This window comes from Typha latifolia, chromosome 6 (genome assembly GCF_019914945.1).
Source record: "Typha latifolia isolate L0001 chromosome 6, TyphaL0001v2, whole genome shotgun sequence".
NCBI classification, from domain to species: domain Eukaryota; kingdom Viridiplantae; phylum Streptophyta; class Magnoliopsida; order Poales; family Typhaceae; genus Typha; species Typha latifolia.
The window spans coordinates 9,107,754-9,126,474 of record NC_133091.1 but is presented as its reverse complement, the minus strand read 5'-3'; the positions used below and the strand labels follow the sequence as shown (position 1 = coordinate 9,126,474).

General features: G+C 40.3%; 1 pseudogene; it reads right to left on the bottom strand.

Annotated features, from left to right (window-relative positions):
- Positions 1-6,578: 6,578 nt before the first annotated feature.
- Positions 6,579-10,747, bottom strand: LOC140790581 (uncharacterized; annotated as a pseudogene).
- Positions 10,748-18,721: the final 7,974 nt, after the last annotated feature.

The window sequence follows — 18,721 nt, the reverse complement described above, 5'->3', positions numbered from 1 at the left end:
TTCATAATTAGGAACATACAATTTGCCTCTAAATCACAATATCCTGGTAGAGTCTATAGAGAAATTTGGTTTACTAAAACTCTATACTTGTTTCACAATTTGAATAGCCTTAATGTCAATCTTCTGAGAAGCACTAATTTTATCTATCAAATGGAGGTTTGATAGTAAATTGTGCTAGTAAACCAACTCCAACTATCTTTGGTCACAATTGGACTTCTAGCTTTTGTATATCCTTAAATATCATGGGTTGTTGTAATTAAATATACTAGACTCCCAGTTGACTTTATATTTAAAGCATATGCAACAACAATTTTTTTTCCTGCATGATGATTTATTGTACAATCATAATCTTTCACTAATTCTAACTATCTCTTTTGCCTCAAATTAAGCTCTTTCTAAGTAAACAAGTACTTTGAGATTTTTATGATCTGTAAAAATTTCGCATTTCTCCCCATAAAGATAATGTCGCTACATTTTTAAAACAAACACTATAGCAGCCAACTCCAAATTATGAGTAAGAAAATATTATTTATAATCTTTCAACTGTCTAAATGCATATGTTACTACTCAACCATTTTGCATCAAAACACAATCTAATCATTTACGTAAAGCATCATAATACACTTGAAATCATGTTCCACTACGAGGATTAATCAGAATTGGTGCACAAGTCAATCTTCTTTTTAACTTTTGAAAACTATTTTCACACTCTTCATTCAACTCAAATCTTTGATTCTTTCTGGTTAATCTGGTAAGAGACATAACTATCTTTGCATATACTTCTACAAACCTTCTAGCTCCTCTCAATTTGTTAAACAAGTCATCAATACAAAGCTTGAGTGTCCTATCATTCTTCGTAAAAAAAAAAGCTAGCGCTTCCTGGGGTGACACACTAGGTTTTATAAAGCCTCTCTATAACCAACTACACTTTAAGTTTCTTTAATTCTATCAGTGCCATTCTATAGGGAGCTTTAGAAATAGGTGGTGTCGGGAGCTAAATCAATAGTAAATTCTACTTCTCTATTTGGGGGTAATCTAGGAAGGTCATAAGGGAAGACTTTAGAAAACTCAATAATAATTCGTATATCATATAATCTAATCTTTTTATTAGTATCTCCTACTAGGCTAGCTAAGACATATGCACATCCTCTCTTTAACAATCTATAAGCTTCAAATGCATAAATTATCTTGAGGGGGTTGCAAGATTTGTTGCTCTTAATTTTATGTTCTGTTCAATTAGCTCAGTTCATCACAATTTCTTTTCTGTGATAGTCTATACTAGCAAGATATGCAGCCAACTTGTCCATCCCCAAAATAATGTCAAAATTAGTCAACTCTAGTGGCAAATAGTTTACATTTAACTCCATATCCCCAAACCTAAATGTGCATCAATAACAACTATCTCTCTTATTGGTATGGCAATTAAAAGAGTATCATCAAAAGGTTCTATTAGTATGTCAGCATGGCAAGCAAAAGAACTTGAAATAAAGAAATGTGTGGCACCTAGATCAAATAAAACTCTCGTTGTATGTGAAAATAAAGTCAATGTATCTAGGACCACATCATGGGATGCCAAAGTGTCGTACTCCATCATCGCAAAAACTAGGCCACCTCTAGACTTCCTCCTAGGCTTAGAGGGACCTGCTCTTCTAGTTCCTCTACTTTGTCCCGCTGTAGTAGAGGCCCCAATAAGAGTAGCCCCTAAAGATGACGCTACAATGATATGAGTAGAGCCAAAAACAACTCATAGACAATCACAATGCATGTGCCCAGGTTGTCCACACTCATAATATATGAAGATGATATCCATATTTGCTACATCCAAAGCAAGGACGACCCTAACTTGGGGATTCCCTAGCAAATCCACTTTCTCTACCACATGAGGATTGCCCACTCACACTGACTTGAGGCATTACTTGGCTAAGTCCCTAGATCCACGTGAATCAGATTAGCTAGCAATTGCACCAACACTATTGTTTCCCTAGTAAGGATGATAGGAAGAGTGACGGTGTAACTGCGGAGGCAAAAAACTCTAACCACCATAAGAAACCCTAGAACCTCCACCCCATTCCAATTGTGCTCTAGAGCGTGAGCGTCCATAGCTCTCTTCTCCTAAATCACCCCCTCACGTGCCATAACTATAACACCCACCTCCAAATATATATGCCCATCTCGTAGGTAGAACCCACGTGGTTTCCACATGACATATTGGTCAATATTTGTACATAATATACAGGATAAAACCCAATATTTTCACAAAAAAATAAGCTAAATGGAGTCAAAATTAACACGAGCTGCAATAAGACCTAAAATACATATACATACACCTAATGAAGCCAAATGCCCCCATAGGGACTACAATTCATATAACTTATTTTACAATACTAAAACAAATAAAGAAAATATAATTAGACTTCACCAGCTCCTCCACAAACTTAGGGTTATCTACTGATTTGAAAAATATTTCTACCAAAAAGTAGTGAGCATAAAGCTCGGCAAGTATACATCTCTATAATCTAAAAAAAAAAGGATAAAAGAGGATGTCACATGATACATATGAATGCCAACATGATCATAGTGATGCATCCATGCAACATATTCATATGAATAGCTCACATGTATTAATAAAAGAACACGATATGCATCATTTAAACTATCAAATTATTTATATCAAGCTCACACTAAGCTACATAACATGCTCAAAGAGCTATCCACCACGTAATAAATATAGGCTCACACATCATCTTAAACATTGAGGGATAGACATCTAGAGATAATACTACTTGTACATGCTTGTCGATGTTGCATATGATAACAAATCATATATAAGCCTATATCTCAATTCTATCATCATCACTCTAGTAAATCATCACACATAGCAGAATTATTACTTGTAGTAAAATTATTGCACAAAGCAAAATCATCACATACAGCGAGATCATCTCTTATAGCAAAAATGAGAGCACACTACTCATAGATGCCTTGAACCTGCATCATCGGGTACAACTAGGTCTATAATTCCTATCTCTCAATCATAATTTCTGATCACCTATTGTCTAGTCTCCGTACTCGGTAATATTACGTCTGCTCAAACTCACACACGTGGTGCCTAATATCCCCTCCTAATCTCACGACTTTAGCCATTGGCCAATATAAATATAGGTAATAAATATACACTCTACTCTTGACCCTAGGCTAAACGGTTAAACGAGCACTGCCGAGACAACACTTAACTACATGGTGATACATGTAAGTGGTGCAGCGATGACATCATCAATCATAAGTCATGCACATCGAAGATATCATAATTAGAATTGCTCCAATAATCCATGAATAACTATGAAATAGTAAATTAAATAATTGTGCTAAATAGTAAATAAACATCTACATATGTATGATATGAATGCGATAAACTCATAAACATCACTTTAATATTACACTATTCCTAGACTACTATTATGGACTAAACCTCAGCCACCCGATCAAGCTCAGATTTAGGGAAGCAGTCCACACAGTCGGAGGAACATATTTTCTAAATATTCTAGGATGATATCGAGGAGTCACTGGTGCTTCATAATTTGGCCATTCATCATCATCATCATGGTGAGGCGGATCCAGTGCTCAATTGTGGTGAAAATCTAGCAGTGGTACGTTATGCCTTTCTGGTGGTATAGGCAGCAAGGGTGTGACACCCACACTCTGAACACGTGCATAGCACGAGCCCACACGACACGTGCATAGCACCTGACCAATCGGTTTGTTACTGACAATCAAAATAAACACGTAGTAACATCATAATTTTCTCCACAATATCTAAACTAAGAATAACCCAAGTCTAACTGTCAACAGCATACAGATAACCTTACTTGGGCCCCACATAGGCCACAACACATCATCAAGAACTTTTCACAACTACATATACACAACAGAGGTATATACATAATTATACAAGTACAAAGTCACCTGCTAAGGTATAAGATAAGGATACAGATACACTTTGGAGGATGTCTACTATTACATCAGATAAGATAACTCAACTGGCATACAACACTAACCACACCCTACTCCTCACGCACCAGCAAGACCTCTAAGGGAGTATCCTGTTCTTCTCAATCACCTAGGTTTTTAGAAAGTAGAAAACAAGAGAGTCATGAGCTAAAGGCTCAGTGAATAGACCTTACCCCGAATCAGTGATGCTAAGCAGAGAGTAAATCAAGTACTGGATAATATGAATCAGAAATAGTATCATATCATGAATGAGTAAATGAATGTGTCCTCAATACTACATAAATGAAATATAGATAACATGTCATGTCATAAATGATAAAAATACATAATCCTCGATAATGAATAAGCAGATCACCACGTCATATGATCATCATAACTCTCTCTCAAATATGACACACGATGCATGCCGACCCTGACAATGCTATGATATCAGATACAATTATATATGATGTATATTGACCACTCAAGAATCAGGTATGTCAGATAATAATGAAGTCATGCATTTCTTAACATCACGATCATTACCGACATCTCGGTATAATATCGTCATACTAGACCATTGTGCACAGTCAATACCCGGTACCTGGTCTCAACATCATGCCCGAAGGCTCAGAGCATACTCTGCCATCCGCAAGGAGTATCTCAAATATAATCATACCCCGCCACCTGCTAGGGTATCAACATCCATCCAGACCGGGCACACACATAGTTGATAGAAACCTCGTGAGGATAACTCGCCACATATGCCCTGGCGAACGGCATGTATCCGAATGTCTACTGCGCACACAGACTAACGACCTCAGACGTAAGGCCAACAGGATCGCGACCATGTCGAGCGATCAATCATCCACCAAGCATGTCCTAACCCTTGCGCCCACTCGGGTATCCTCACGCTTTCTATCAACTATCCTATCAATCATATTTCATGCTTTCCTTCTAAATGACAAATCATATGCATATATCCAGTACGATAACAAGTCAATGCATAACAGGAATTTAGGTGGAATAGGAATCAAGAGAAAATGATGCAATGTAGTCTCCAACTGTATCGTCAAAACATGCATACTCATGCTACAGATCAACTCGGTAAACAATCATAACAGTAGAATCATCTCTGATCATCTCTATATATATCACCAATGTACTCTTATTCCAAATCAGCGTAATCGAATGCATAATAAAATATGCTCGACTATAATCATCTCTAGATAAAATCATATAATCATGCTGAAGGCCAAAACATGCATATACACAAATATATAATATAACCTAATTTGAGAAAGGCGTCTAAGAGATAAGACTACTCACACCACTGCAAATACCAAACCACCACTCGTTCACGCTACTACGATATCAATCATGCCTCGATAGCTAAGTCCACGGAATCTTGAACAGGGGGGTCGGGATCTGAAATTATTTATAGCAAATATGTCAGTCTTTCTATTAATTTAAAATTAACCAGACAAAAGAATAGTTTCTTATTGTACTTATGTACTCTTCAAATATTTGTTTTTGTTATTTATCAATCATAATTATATTATTTATTTGTGTATTTAGAATATATTTTATCTGTCTATTATTCTCTTTGATAATTAAGAAAATAAGAATTAAGTTACTGCAATTAATTACGTAAAAATATACGTACATAACCCTAAAATTCCTTAGGATTAAAATAGTAATTTATATTGCATGCATTTTGCTAAACATGGTATAATTAGAACTATATACTAGCTATGATATAATTATATTTAATTTGTATAACTTAATTACATTAAATTAACTAAGCTAACCTAATTGTGCATATATATATATATAGAAAGAGAAGAGAGAGAAAACGAAAAAAAAATAGAAAATAGAATTGCATTTAGTGATAGGCTCAGCTCAGCACCATGCACAGCAAGGCCCTGGGCTGAGCCCAGCGCCACTTGGAGGGTGCAGACAGAGGAGAGGAGGAAAGAAGGAGGAGGAGGAGAGGAAGAAGGAAGAGAAGAAGGAGAAGAAGAAAGAAAAAGAAAAAAAAGAGGGTTGGGCCATGGGGGAGGGGTGCGGCCGCTGGTGGCCACTCAGCGGCCGGCCTCTCACCGACGGCTCAATCCTCCGGTGATTCCGAGAGGAAGCCGACAAGGAGAAAAAGAGAAAAAGAGAGAGAGAGAGAGAGAGGTAGAGAGAGGGAGAGAGGGAGGGAGAGAGAGAGAGAGGGAGGGAGGCTCACCGGAGCTAGAGGAGGTGGCGGTGGAAGTGGGTAAAGAGAGAGAGTGTTTGAGAGAGAGAGAGGAAGAGAGAAAGGTCAGCGAGAGCTCGAAAGAGAAAAAGAGAGAGGGAGAGAGAAAGAAAAGGTGGAGAGAGGCGGTGGGGAGGGAGGCAGCGGCGGCGGCAGCGGCGGTGGGGGCGCACCGCGCCAGCTGGCTCGGCCAGGTTAGCCGGGCCAGCGCTTGGGGCACGTGGCGCCCATCTCGGCTGCCACTGCATGGCACGAGCTGTCGTGCCATGCAGTGCAGCAATAATTTTTTTTTTTAACGTTGGGTTATTACATTTTCCTTCCCCCCTTATAAAAATTTCGACATCGAAATTTACATACCTCTAAACAATTCTGGATATTTGGATCGTATCTCATCTTCACATTCCCAAGAAGCCTCTTCTACTGCATGGTTCCTCCACAGGATTTTTACTAAGGGTATAACTTTTGTTCTTAGTACTTTATCTCTTCTAGCAAGGACCTTCACAGGCTGCTCTTCATATGATAAATTTTGTCGTAGCTGAACCGGTTCATAATGAATCACATGTGAATGATCTGATATATATTTCCTTAGTACTGACACGTGGAACACATTATGAATTTGTGCTAAATCAGGGGGTAAAGCTACTTTATAAGCTACAGGTCCCACTCGTCCAAGAATCTCATAAGGTCCTATATACCTAGGACTCAACTTTCCTTTCTTTCCAAAGCGAAACACACCCTTCCAAGGTGAAACTCTTAAGAACACTTTATCTCCAACCTGAAACTCCAAATCACGCCTTCTATTATCAGCATAACTTTTCTGTCTACTTTGTGCCACCTTCATATGTTCTCTAATTATCTTTATCTTCTCAACTGTAGCTTGCACTAGTATTGAGTTTTCAACCTTCTTTTCTCCAACTTCTTCCCAATCGATTGGTGACCTGCATTTCCTGCCATATAATGCTTCATAGGGAGGCATACCAATACTAGCATGATAGCTGTTATTATAAGCAAACTCTATCAAGGGTAAGTATTTGTCCCAGCCCAAACCAAAATGAATTACACAAGCTCTCAACATATCCTCTAATGATTGAATAGTACGCTCAGATTGACCGTCTGTCTGAGGATGATAAGCTGTACTAAACTGTAGTTTTGTTCCAAAAGACTGATGAAACTGCTTCCAAAATCTAGACATAAAACGAGGATCTCTATCTGAAGTGATACTAATAGGAATTCCATGGTGAGCAAAAATTTCATCTCTAAACAATATAGCTAACTTTTCCATTGAATCAGTAGTACTAACTGGTAAAAAATGTGCCGACTTGGTTAATCTATCAATAATCACCTAGATTGCATTCTTCCCTTTCTGTGTCTTTGGTAATCCTGTCACAAAATCCATATTAATGTGTTCCCATTTCCATTCAGGAATCTCGCAAAGGTTGTAGTGCGCTGCGGGCCTTTGATGCTCAATCTTGACTTCTTCGACACGTCAAACACTTAGCTACAAATTCCCCAATATTTCTTTTCATTCCTTCCCACCAGAATTTCTTCTTCAACTCATGATACATTTTTGTTCCCCCGGGGTGCATAGCATAAGCAGAAGCATGAGTTTCATTTAAAATTTCATTTCTAAGTCCTTCACAATTAGGAACATATAATCTGCCTCTAAAACGTAGTATCCCGGTAGAGTCTATAGAGAAATCTGGTTTACTAGAATTCTGCACTTGTTTCACAATTTGCATAGCCTTAATATCAGTCTTCTGAGATGCACTAATTCTATCTATCAATGTAGGTTTGACAGTAAATTGTGCAAGTAAACCAACTCCACCACCCTTGGCGACAATTGGAACTTCTAGCCTTTGCAGATCCTTAAGTATCATAGTTTGTTGGGTAATTAAAAAATGCTAGACTCCGAGCTGACTTCCTACTTAAGGCATCTGCAACAACATTTGCTTTACCAGGATGATAATTTATAGTACAATCATAATCCTTCACTAATTCCAACCATCTCCTTTGCCGCAAATTAAGTTCTTTCTGAGTAAACAAATATTTAAGACTTTTATGATCTGTAAAAATTTCGCATTTTTCCCCATATAGATAGTGTCGCCAAATCTTTAAAGCAAACACTACACAGCAGCCAATTCCAAATCATGAGTAGGATAATTCTGTTCATAATCTTTTAACTGCCTAGATGCATAAGCCACTACATTACGATTCTGCATTAAAACACAACCTAATCCTTTATGTGAGGCATCACAATACACTTGAAATCCTATTCCACTGGAAGGAATAATCATAATTGGTGTACGAGTCAATCTTCTTTTTAATTCTTGAAAACTATTTTCACACTCTTCATTCCACTCAAACCTTTGATTCTTCCGAGTCAACCTGGTAAGGGGCATAGCTATCTTTGCATACCCTTCTACAAACCTCCTATAATATCCGGCCGGACCAAGAAAACTACGCACTTCCGTGATATTAGTTAGTTGACTCCATTTCAATACAAACATCTATTTTGGACTGATCCACACCGATCCCTTCTGTGATACAACATGTCCTAGGAAGACTACGATCTAGCCAGAACTCACATTTTGAAATTTTGACAAATAACTTCTTTTCTCTCAAGATCTGGAGAATTACCCTCAAGTGATACTCATGTTCTTCCTCACTAGCTGAATATATTAGTATATCATCAATGAAAGCTATTACAAACTGATCCAAATAAGGTTGAAAAACTCTATTCATCAGATCCATGAAGACAGCTGGAGCATTGGTCAATCCAAATGGCATGACCAAAAACTCATAATGTCCATACCTAGTACGAAAGGCAGTTTTAGAAATATCCTCCTCACGAACTTTTAATTGATGGTAACCAGTCCTCAAGTCTATTTTAGAGAATACTCTAGCTCCCTTTAACTGATCAAACAAATCATCAATGCGAGGTAAAGGATATTTATTTTTTATTGTCACTTGGTTCAGTTGTCTATAGTCTATACACAGCCTGAGTGTCCCATCCTTCTTCTTAACAAAAAGAACAGGTGCTCCCCAAGGAGAGACACTAGGTCTTATGAAGCCTTTCAGTAGTAGTTCTTCCAACTGTACCTTAAGTTCCTTCAATTCTATTGGTGCCATTCTATAGGGAGCTTTAGAAATAGGTGAGGTATCAGGAGCTAGATCAATTGAAAAGTTTACTTCCCTGTTCGGGGGTAATCCGAGGAGATCATATGGGAAAACATCAGGAAAATCTTTAACAACTCGAACATCTTCTAATTTAATCTGTTTATCAGTATCCCCTGACAGACAAGCTAAAACACCTGCACATCCTTTCTTTAGTAACCTATAGGCTTCAAATGCAGAGATTATCTTCATAGGGTTGCTGGATTTATTGCCTTTAATTCTATATTCTGCTCCATCAGCTAAATTCATTACAATTTCCTTTCTATAGCAATCTATGTTGGCATGATATGCAGCTAGCCAATCCATCCCCAAGATAACATCAAAATCTGTCAGCTCTAGTGGCAAAAGATCTACTTTGAACTCTCTATCACCAAAACTAAATGTGCAAGATTTATAAGCCGAATCAATAACAACTGTCTCTCCCACTGGTGTGGCAATCAACAGAATATCCTCTAAAGGTTCCATTTGAATATCAGAATGGCAAGCAAAAGAACTAGAAATAAAAGAATGTGTGGCACCCGGATCAAACAAAACTCTTGTTGTACGAGAAAATAAATTCAGAGTACCTGTGGCCACATCATTAGATGCCAAAGCATTGTGCTCCGTCATCGCGAAGATCCGACCACCTCTAGACTTTCGACCAGACTGAAAGGAAGCTGCCCCGCTAACTCCTCTGCCTCGGCCAGCCATAGCAGATACCCCAAAAGGTGCAATTCTAGAAGATGTTGCAGCAGCAGAAATTGGGGCGGTGGCGGCGCGTGGACAATCACGACGGATATGACCAGGCTTCCCACACTCGTAGCATAAACATGGGTTGGGGCAATCTCGAAGATGATGCCCAAACTTCCCACACCCGAAACAGCTATGACTCCTCACTAGTGATCCACCAACCAATCCACTTCCTCTGCCCCCGGAAAGTGGTCCAGTCACACTAACCTGAGACACTGCTTGGCTAAGTCCTCCAGATCCCTGAGAATCAGATTTGTTAGTAGATGAACCAGCACTAGAACTTCCCCGATAAGGATGGTAAGAAAGGCGACGCTGTGGCTGCGAAGGCGGTAGGCTCTGGCTAGTAGAAGGAACTCTAGAACTCCCGCCTTGCCCAGACTGTGTCCCAGATCGCCGAGCTTCCATAGCCCTCTTCTCCTGAATCACCCCCTCAAGTGCCATCGCCCTCTCTACTATATCAGCATAAGGGATGAGGCCTGCTGCCTCCAAGCTCTGATGTATAGCATAATTCAGCCCATGCTTGAAGCGTCGAGTTCTGGCTGCTTCATTTGGAACTTGGTGGGGTACAAAACGGGCTAAAGCATTAAATTTAACCTCGTACTCTGCTACCGTCATAGGACCCTGACGTAAATGTAGAAATTCTTCTTCCATTTCTTCTTTCCTCCAAGCTGGAAAATGCTTTTGATCAAAGGCATCCAGAAATAACTCCCAAGTGATGACAGCGTCCCCTATCCTTGATTTTATCGGTCTTTACGTAGCTTTCCACCATTGTTACGCCTCACCTTCGAGCATAAAGGCAGCAAAGGCTACCTTCGCTGATCATTACATCCTAAAGTATCCAACATTTTCTCTATGTCGATAACCATCCTTTGGCCTCCGGTGGATCAACACCTCCACCGTAAATCGGGGTTCAACCGCATAAACTTATTTAAGGTGATGCCCATTTGTAGGAGGCGGCTCAGAACTTTCTGCTGATATGCCAGCTCCTCTACCTCGAAGGATTTCCTCAATAAGTCTTTCTTGACTGTCCAAAAGGCGCGAAATAGGATCACGCTCCTCTATGGATGGAGGAACTTCTGGAGTCTCAGTAGGGGCCTCCGCTGTGGAGGTCGCCCTAGACTGTGAACCTCTGCGACGGGGTGGCATCTTTCTGTAGAAATGATCAAATTCATCAACTGATTAGTGATCAAGAAAAATTTTAAAATTTATCTCTTGCGTAACCCTAAGACCGCAGTATTTTCCTAGACTCAAGGTGACAATGTACAAAAGCTCTTGATGATATGCCAGATACTTAACAAACCTAGGCTCTGATACCACTCTAAAATGTGACACCCACACTCTGAATACGTGCATAGCACGAGCCCACACGACACGTGCATAGCACCTGACCAATCGGTTTGTTACTGACAATCAAATAAACACGTAGTAACATCATAATTTTCTCCACAATATCTAAACTAAGAATAACCTAAGTCTAACTGTCAACAGCATATAGATAACATTACTTGGGCCCCACACAGGCCACAACACATCATCAAGAGCTTTTCACCACTACATATACACAACAGAGGTATATACATAATTATACAAGTACAAAATCACCTGCTAAGGTATAAGACAAGGATATAGATACACTTTGGAGGATGTCTACTATTACATCAGATAAGATAACTCAACTGGCATACAACACTAACCACACCCTACTCCTCACGCACCAGCAAGACCTCTAAGGGAGTATCCTGTTCTTCTCAATCACCTTGGTTTTTGGAAAGTAGAAAACAAGAGAGTCATGAGCTAAAGGCTCAGTGAATAGACCTTACCCCGAATCAGTGATGCTAAGCAGAGAGTAAATCAAGTACTGGATAATATGAATCAGAAAGTGTATCATGTCATGAATAAGTAAATGAATGTGTCCTCAATACTACATAAATGAAATATAGATAACATGTCATGTCATAAATGATAAAAATACATAATCCTCGACAATGAATAAACAGATCACCACGTCATCTGATCATCATAACTCTCTCTCAAATATGACACACGATGCATGCCAACCCTGACAATGCTATGATATCAGATATAATTATATATGATGTATATTGACCACTCAATAATCAGGTATGTCAGATAATAATGAAGTCATGCATTTCTTAACATCACGATCATTACCGACATCTCGGTATAATATCGTCATACTAGACCACTGTGCACAGTCAATACTCGGTACTCGGTCTCAATATCATGCCCGAAGGCTCAGAGCATACTCTGCCATCCGCAAGGAGTATCTCAAATATAATCATACCCCGCCACCTGCTACGGTATCAACATCCATCCAGACCGGGCACACACATAGTTGATAGAAACCTCGTGAGGATAACTCGCCACATATGCCCCGGCGAACGGCATGTGTCCGAATGTCTGCTGCGCACACAGACTAACGACCTCAGATGATACGATTCGGACTTCACCGACGTCGTCTCGAGCATGGATTCACTTTAGGAGTATTTTTATTTCATGTTTTAGTGTTTAATTTCCATTAAAATAAGTTTTCTGTAAGTTGCATTCGAACGCGTGTGGAGTGAGTTCGAACGCGGTTTGTGAACGGGGTTGTGAACGTGGTGAAGAGAATGTACTGTGCATTCGAACGCACTGTGAACGCCTGCATCGCGTTCGCAAATACCGACAGGCAGGTTCGATTGCGCGTTCGAACGCCTGCATCGCGTTCGCAAATCCAGAAGAGCGAACTCAATGCGTTCGAACGCGGTCGACGAAAATTGTGTTTTTTAGGGTTAATTTGAGTTGTTGGTTAGCCTATAAAAGGATGTGGTAGGCAACCAAATTGATTATTGATTATTGAGATTGAGTTTTGCCTTGCCTCCTTCGTCTTTTTCGCTCCCGTTCTCTCAATCCCCGGCGACGCCGCTTCTAACCTCCCTCGTCCGGCTAATCACCCTAATCCCTTAGGGGTGGCCCTCTTCTCCCCCTTCGTCCAATCTATCCAACACTTGCCCTAATCCTTCCATCAAACACAACCGTTCCACCATCACTTTTCACCGGTGCCACCACATTAACGCCGGTCCACCACCATCCACCATTACCCAGGATCTCGTGCCTCCATCCACGAATCCAAAACAGAGCATCCTGACGTTCGTCCACTAAACGAACGATATCTCGAGATCCCTAACTCTGATTCCCTGAAACTTGATGTTTTGGAAAGCTCTTTTCCGGGCCTAAAACATATCAAAATTTCACAGCGATCCGATAGCGGACTATTTCAGGATCTTATTTCAAAGTTCCGTGCAAGATCTAGTCTAGATCTGAGAATTAGAAAAGATCGATCTTTAGCCCTAAAGGAGAGATCGTATCAAGCTAGTATCAGAGCTCCATAGCCAGAGGTGTGATCGTAAGGCCAACAGGATCGCGATCATGTCGAGCGATCAATCATCCACCAAGCGCGTCCTAACCCTCGCGCCCACTCGGATATCCTCACGTTTTTTATCAACTATCCTATCAATCATATTTCATGCTTTCTTTCTAAATGACAAATCATATGCATATATCCAGTACGATAACAAGTCAATGCATAACAGGAATTTAGGTGGAATAGGAATCAAGAGAAAATGATGCAATGTAGTCTCCAACTGTATCGTCAACACATGCATACTCATGCTAATCTATTACATGCATACTCATGCTACAGATCAACTCAGTAAACAATCATAACAGTAGAATCATCTCTGATCATCTCTATATATATCACCAATGTACTATTATTCCAAATCAGCATAATCGAATGCATGATAAAATATGCTCGACTATAATCATCTCTAGATAAAATCATATAATCATGCTGGAGGCCAAAACATGCATATACACAAATTTATAATATAACATAATTTGAGAAAGGCGTCTAAGGGATAAGACTACTCACACCACTGCAAATACCAAACCACCACTCGTTCACGCTACTACGATATCGATCACGCCTCGATAGCTAAGTCCACGGAATCTTGAACAGGGGGGTCGGGATCTGAAATTATTTATAGCAAATATGTCAGTCTTTCTATTAATTTAAAATTAACCAGACAAAAGAATAGTTTCTTATTGTAATTATGTACTCTTCAAATATTTGTTTTTGTTATTTATCAATCATAATTATATTATTTATTTGTGTATTTAGAATATATTTTATCTGTCTATTATTCTCTTTGATAATTAAGAAAATAAGAATTAAGTTACTGCAATTAATTACGTAAAAATATACGTACATAACCCTAAAATTCCTTAGGATTAAAATAGTAATTTATATTGCAGGCATTTTGCTAAACATGGTATAATTAAAACTATATACTAGCTATGATATAATTATATTTAATTTGTATAACTTAATTACATTAAATTAACTAAGCTAACCTAATTGTGCATATATATATATAGAAAGAGAAGAGAGAGAAAACGAAAAAAAATAGAAAATAGAATTGCATTTAGTGCTGGGCTCAGCCCAGCACCATGCACAGCAAGGCGCTGGGCCGAGCCCAGCGCCTGGCACTGGGCCGAGCCCAGCGCCTGGCGCTGCAAGGGCCCTCGGCTGATCCAGCGCCACTTGGAGGGGTGCAGATAGAGGAGAGGAGGAAAGAAGGAGGAGGAGGAGAGGAAGAAGGAAGAGAAGAAGAAGGAGAAGAAGAAAGAAAAAAAAGAAAAAAGAGGGTTGGGCCATGGGGGAGGGGTGCGGCCGCTGGTGGCCACTCAGCGGCCGGCCTCTCACCGACGGCTCAATCCTCCGGCGGTTCTAAGAGGAAGCCGACAAGGAGAAAAAGAGAAAGAGAGAGAGAGAGAGGTAGAGAGAGGGAGAGAGGGAGGGAGAGAGAGAGAGAGGGAGAGAGGCTCACCGGAGCTAGAGGAGGTGGCGGCGGCAGTGGGTAAAGAGAGAGAGTGTTTGAGAGAGAGAGAGGAAGAGAGAAAGGTCAGCGAGAGCTCGAAAGAGAAAGAGAGAGAGAGAGAGAGAGAAAGAAAAGGGGGAGAGAGGCGGTGGGGAGGGAGGGCTGCGGCGGCGGCGGCGGCGGGGGGCCACCGCGCCAGCTGGCTCGGCCAGGTTGGCCGGGCCAGCGCTTGGGGCGCGTGGTGCCCATCTCGGCTGCCACTACATGGCACGAGCTGTCGTGCCATGCAGTGCAGGAATAATTTTTTTTTTTTAACCTTGGGTTATTACAAAAGGGCCCCCGGCTTGGCCACCCATGAAGTCCTATGGTCTTCCTTTGGTTTGGCATGGAATGGTGGAGGCGGTGTCCTTTGACGAAAGAGGTGGTGCAATTTGGGTGTGAGTAGAAAACTCAGTTGTTGCTGGGCTCCTTAGTGTGCCCAAGAGGACCTGAGTCATCACTTCCATCGATGCCTGCATGGCTCACTATGTCTCCATCATGTCGTGAACATCTTGATCAGATTTGAGTTAATGGTAGAATTCATTGGAGAAGTCCCGACCGGTGAGTTTGGGTTCATCTCAGATCTAATCATATCCATGGCCTTTCCTTCGATAAAGGTGCCTTCATTGGATCTCGTCGCCATGGATCTGGTTGTTGGCGTGGTGTTTGAGGAACTGTAGCTCTGATACCACTTGTTATGGACCCAACTTTAGTTACCCGATCAAGCTTAGGTGTAGGGAAGCAGTTTGCGCAGTCAAAGAAAACTATTCGCTAAATATTCTCCCTAGCTAGAAAATTATGAAACCAAATGGGTTCCTTTCATATTTTCTTGATCTACGATTTTAATATTCATGCTCTTCATAGATTCTAACTGCAGATAGGGCAAAAATAGACAGGTTACGGTTGAGGTGGAGATGACGGATGATGGTGATGATAGTGGTGACAGATTGGTTGCACGAGGTGTTGTTGGGTGAACGAAGAGGAGGGAGAAGGTGGTCAAGATCCTAAGGAAGAGGGAAGACCCGACAGTCGAGGGGGGACTATGAGTAACCGGCATCGAGGTGGGGCATGCGGCTAGGGTTTGAGTAAGAAAGGAGAAGATTTAGAATAGAGGAAGAAGGTAGGAAAACACAATATTCATTGATTATCCCAATAAGGTTGCCTTTCATATATTAAGAGGCTAATCTAATAAGTAAAACTAGCAAATGATAAACTTAGAAGCAGTGCATTCTTGCCGAGTGTGTTCGAACGGGGTCGAGCGCATTCGAACACGCAATTCACATTCTTTGTATGTGCGAATGTATGTAGGCATTCAAATGGGGTGTTCGAACGCAACCACCCTACGTTGGAATAAATAATTTGCGTTCTCTATATGTGCGAACGTATACAGGCATTTAAATAGGGCGTTCGAACATGACCTCCCCGTGTTCGAACGCAACAACCAGAATTTTTATTCTTGAAGAAAACTAAGAAACCAAAATAAGAAAAGGGTTCATAGGTCATATCTATGCACAAGATGACTTAGTGTGGTTTGAATCACATTACTACTAGAGAATTCAATTGCCTGTCATTCCAAGTTAATCAACTCTAGTTTCATCACAGATAATCCACCCCGTGTTCGAACATGACAATCAAAATTTTTATTCTTAAAGAAAACTAAGAAACGAAAATAAGAAAATAGTTCATAGGTTGTATCTAGGTCGTATCCATGCACAAGATGACTTAGTGTGGATCACATCACTACTAGAGAATTCAATTGCCTGTCATTCCAAGTTAATCAACTCTAGTTGCGTCACATATAATCCTCGCATGATAATGAATCTACCTTGATAATGACAATAATATTCATAAGTACAAGTCTACCTAAATTAATTAATTAATTAATCCACAGAAAGCTATTACAAGTTTGAGGTATGTCCACTAAAGAAAACATACATTTATTAATCAAGTAGAGTTGATTTATTAATTTTGACGGTATGACACACTATTAAGGGTTATTAAATATAATTATTACCATAATCACTATTCCCCTAACAATTATTGATTGAAAGTAAATTAAAATAGACCGCAATTTATTAACTTACTTATTGAATATTAAATAATGTTTAATACGATTATCATTTATTAATATTGATTTATAACAATTATTATAACTAACCAATCTACCTTCTAAAGATGATTATAAAATGAGTAAATCATGTTAAAATAAATTAAAGATCAACTAATCTACTTGGCTAGCCCAAGGACAAAAAGCAATGGATTGGGGTAACTCTAACCGAAAGGTTAGGCCTAAAGCCTAAACTAACTAAAATTGCTACTCGGGCTAGGTTGCCTGTAGCCCAACCCACTAAAGAATTGGACTAGGCCATAGCCCAACCCACAACAAAATTGAGTTGGGCCACAAGCAGGCTAACCCACCAAAAGAATTGGGCTGGGCAGCAGCCTAACCCACAATAGATATGGGCTGGGCCATAGCTCAACCCATAATAGAATTAGGCCAACAGACCAAAGAATTAGGCTGGCCGCGCCTAGCCTAGCTCCACACATCAACCCCCTCTGTCCTCTCCCAAAGTAAGCCGAGGAGGAGGGGAGTCGCTACTAGCGAACAACATCACTGGTAACCAACTAACACATGCTTGCCCACACGAGTGGCTGGCCATGGTGGCCGGTGACGAGGGAGAAGGGCTCCTCCATGGCCGAACGGACAAAGGGATGAGATGCCGATGAAGATGGTCGAATGGACAAGGTGCCATCAGCTTCCCTTTGTGGAGGGGAATTTTCCTAAATGGACTAAGGGATGAGATGTCGGCGATGATGGTCAAGAAAATGGCTCGAAGCCGACAAGGGGAGGGCTACTGGCCTCCACTAGGGGATTAGATGGCCCATAAAGGGTATCACCAGCACAAGGACGATGAGGGAAACATTTGGGACTAGTGGTAGGAGGCGGGAAGCACGAGGCCAAATTTTTAGTGAAACCGAGAGAAAATTTAAAAAAATTGGGAGACAAATCAAATACTTAATTACACCTAAACTGTTCATACTTGGTGGAAGAGGACATTTCGGCGCATTGATCCCCAAGGTCAGCGTTCTTCAACAACTCTTTGGCGTGGACAGAGAAAAACGGGGGTAACCAAGGTCATAAGAGAGAAATGGAAAAAAAAAGAGAAAAGACAAAGAGAGATGGATGGGAAGAACATGGGAGTGGGGGGCACATGCCAGTCACGTGCGCACACCATAATATGTTTTTGGGTATGGGATGTTTACAATAATCCACCCTATTGTGTTAGTATAAGGGATGAGACCTGCTACCTTCAAGCTCTGATGTATGGCATAATTTAGCCCATGTTTGAAATGCCAAACGCTGGCTACTTCATTTGGAACTTGATGGGCACAAAATGGGTGAATGCATCAAACTTGGTCTTAGCCCCAATCATAGGACCCTAATGTAAATATAAAAATTCTTCTTCAATTTTCTTTTTTTATCAAAAGCATCCAAAAAAACTCCCAAGTGATAATGGTGTCCACTGTCCTCAACTTTATTAATCTTCCTGTGGCTTTCCACAATTTCTCAGCTTCACCCATAAGTATAAAGGTAGCAAAGGTATCTTCTGTTGATTATTACACCCTAATGTACTATCTAAGATTTTTTCTATGTTGGATAACCATC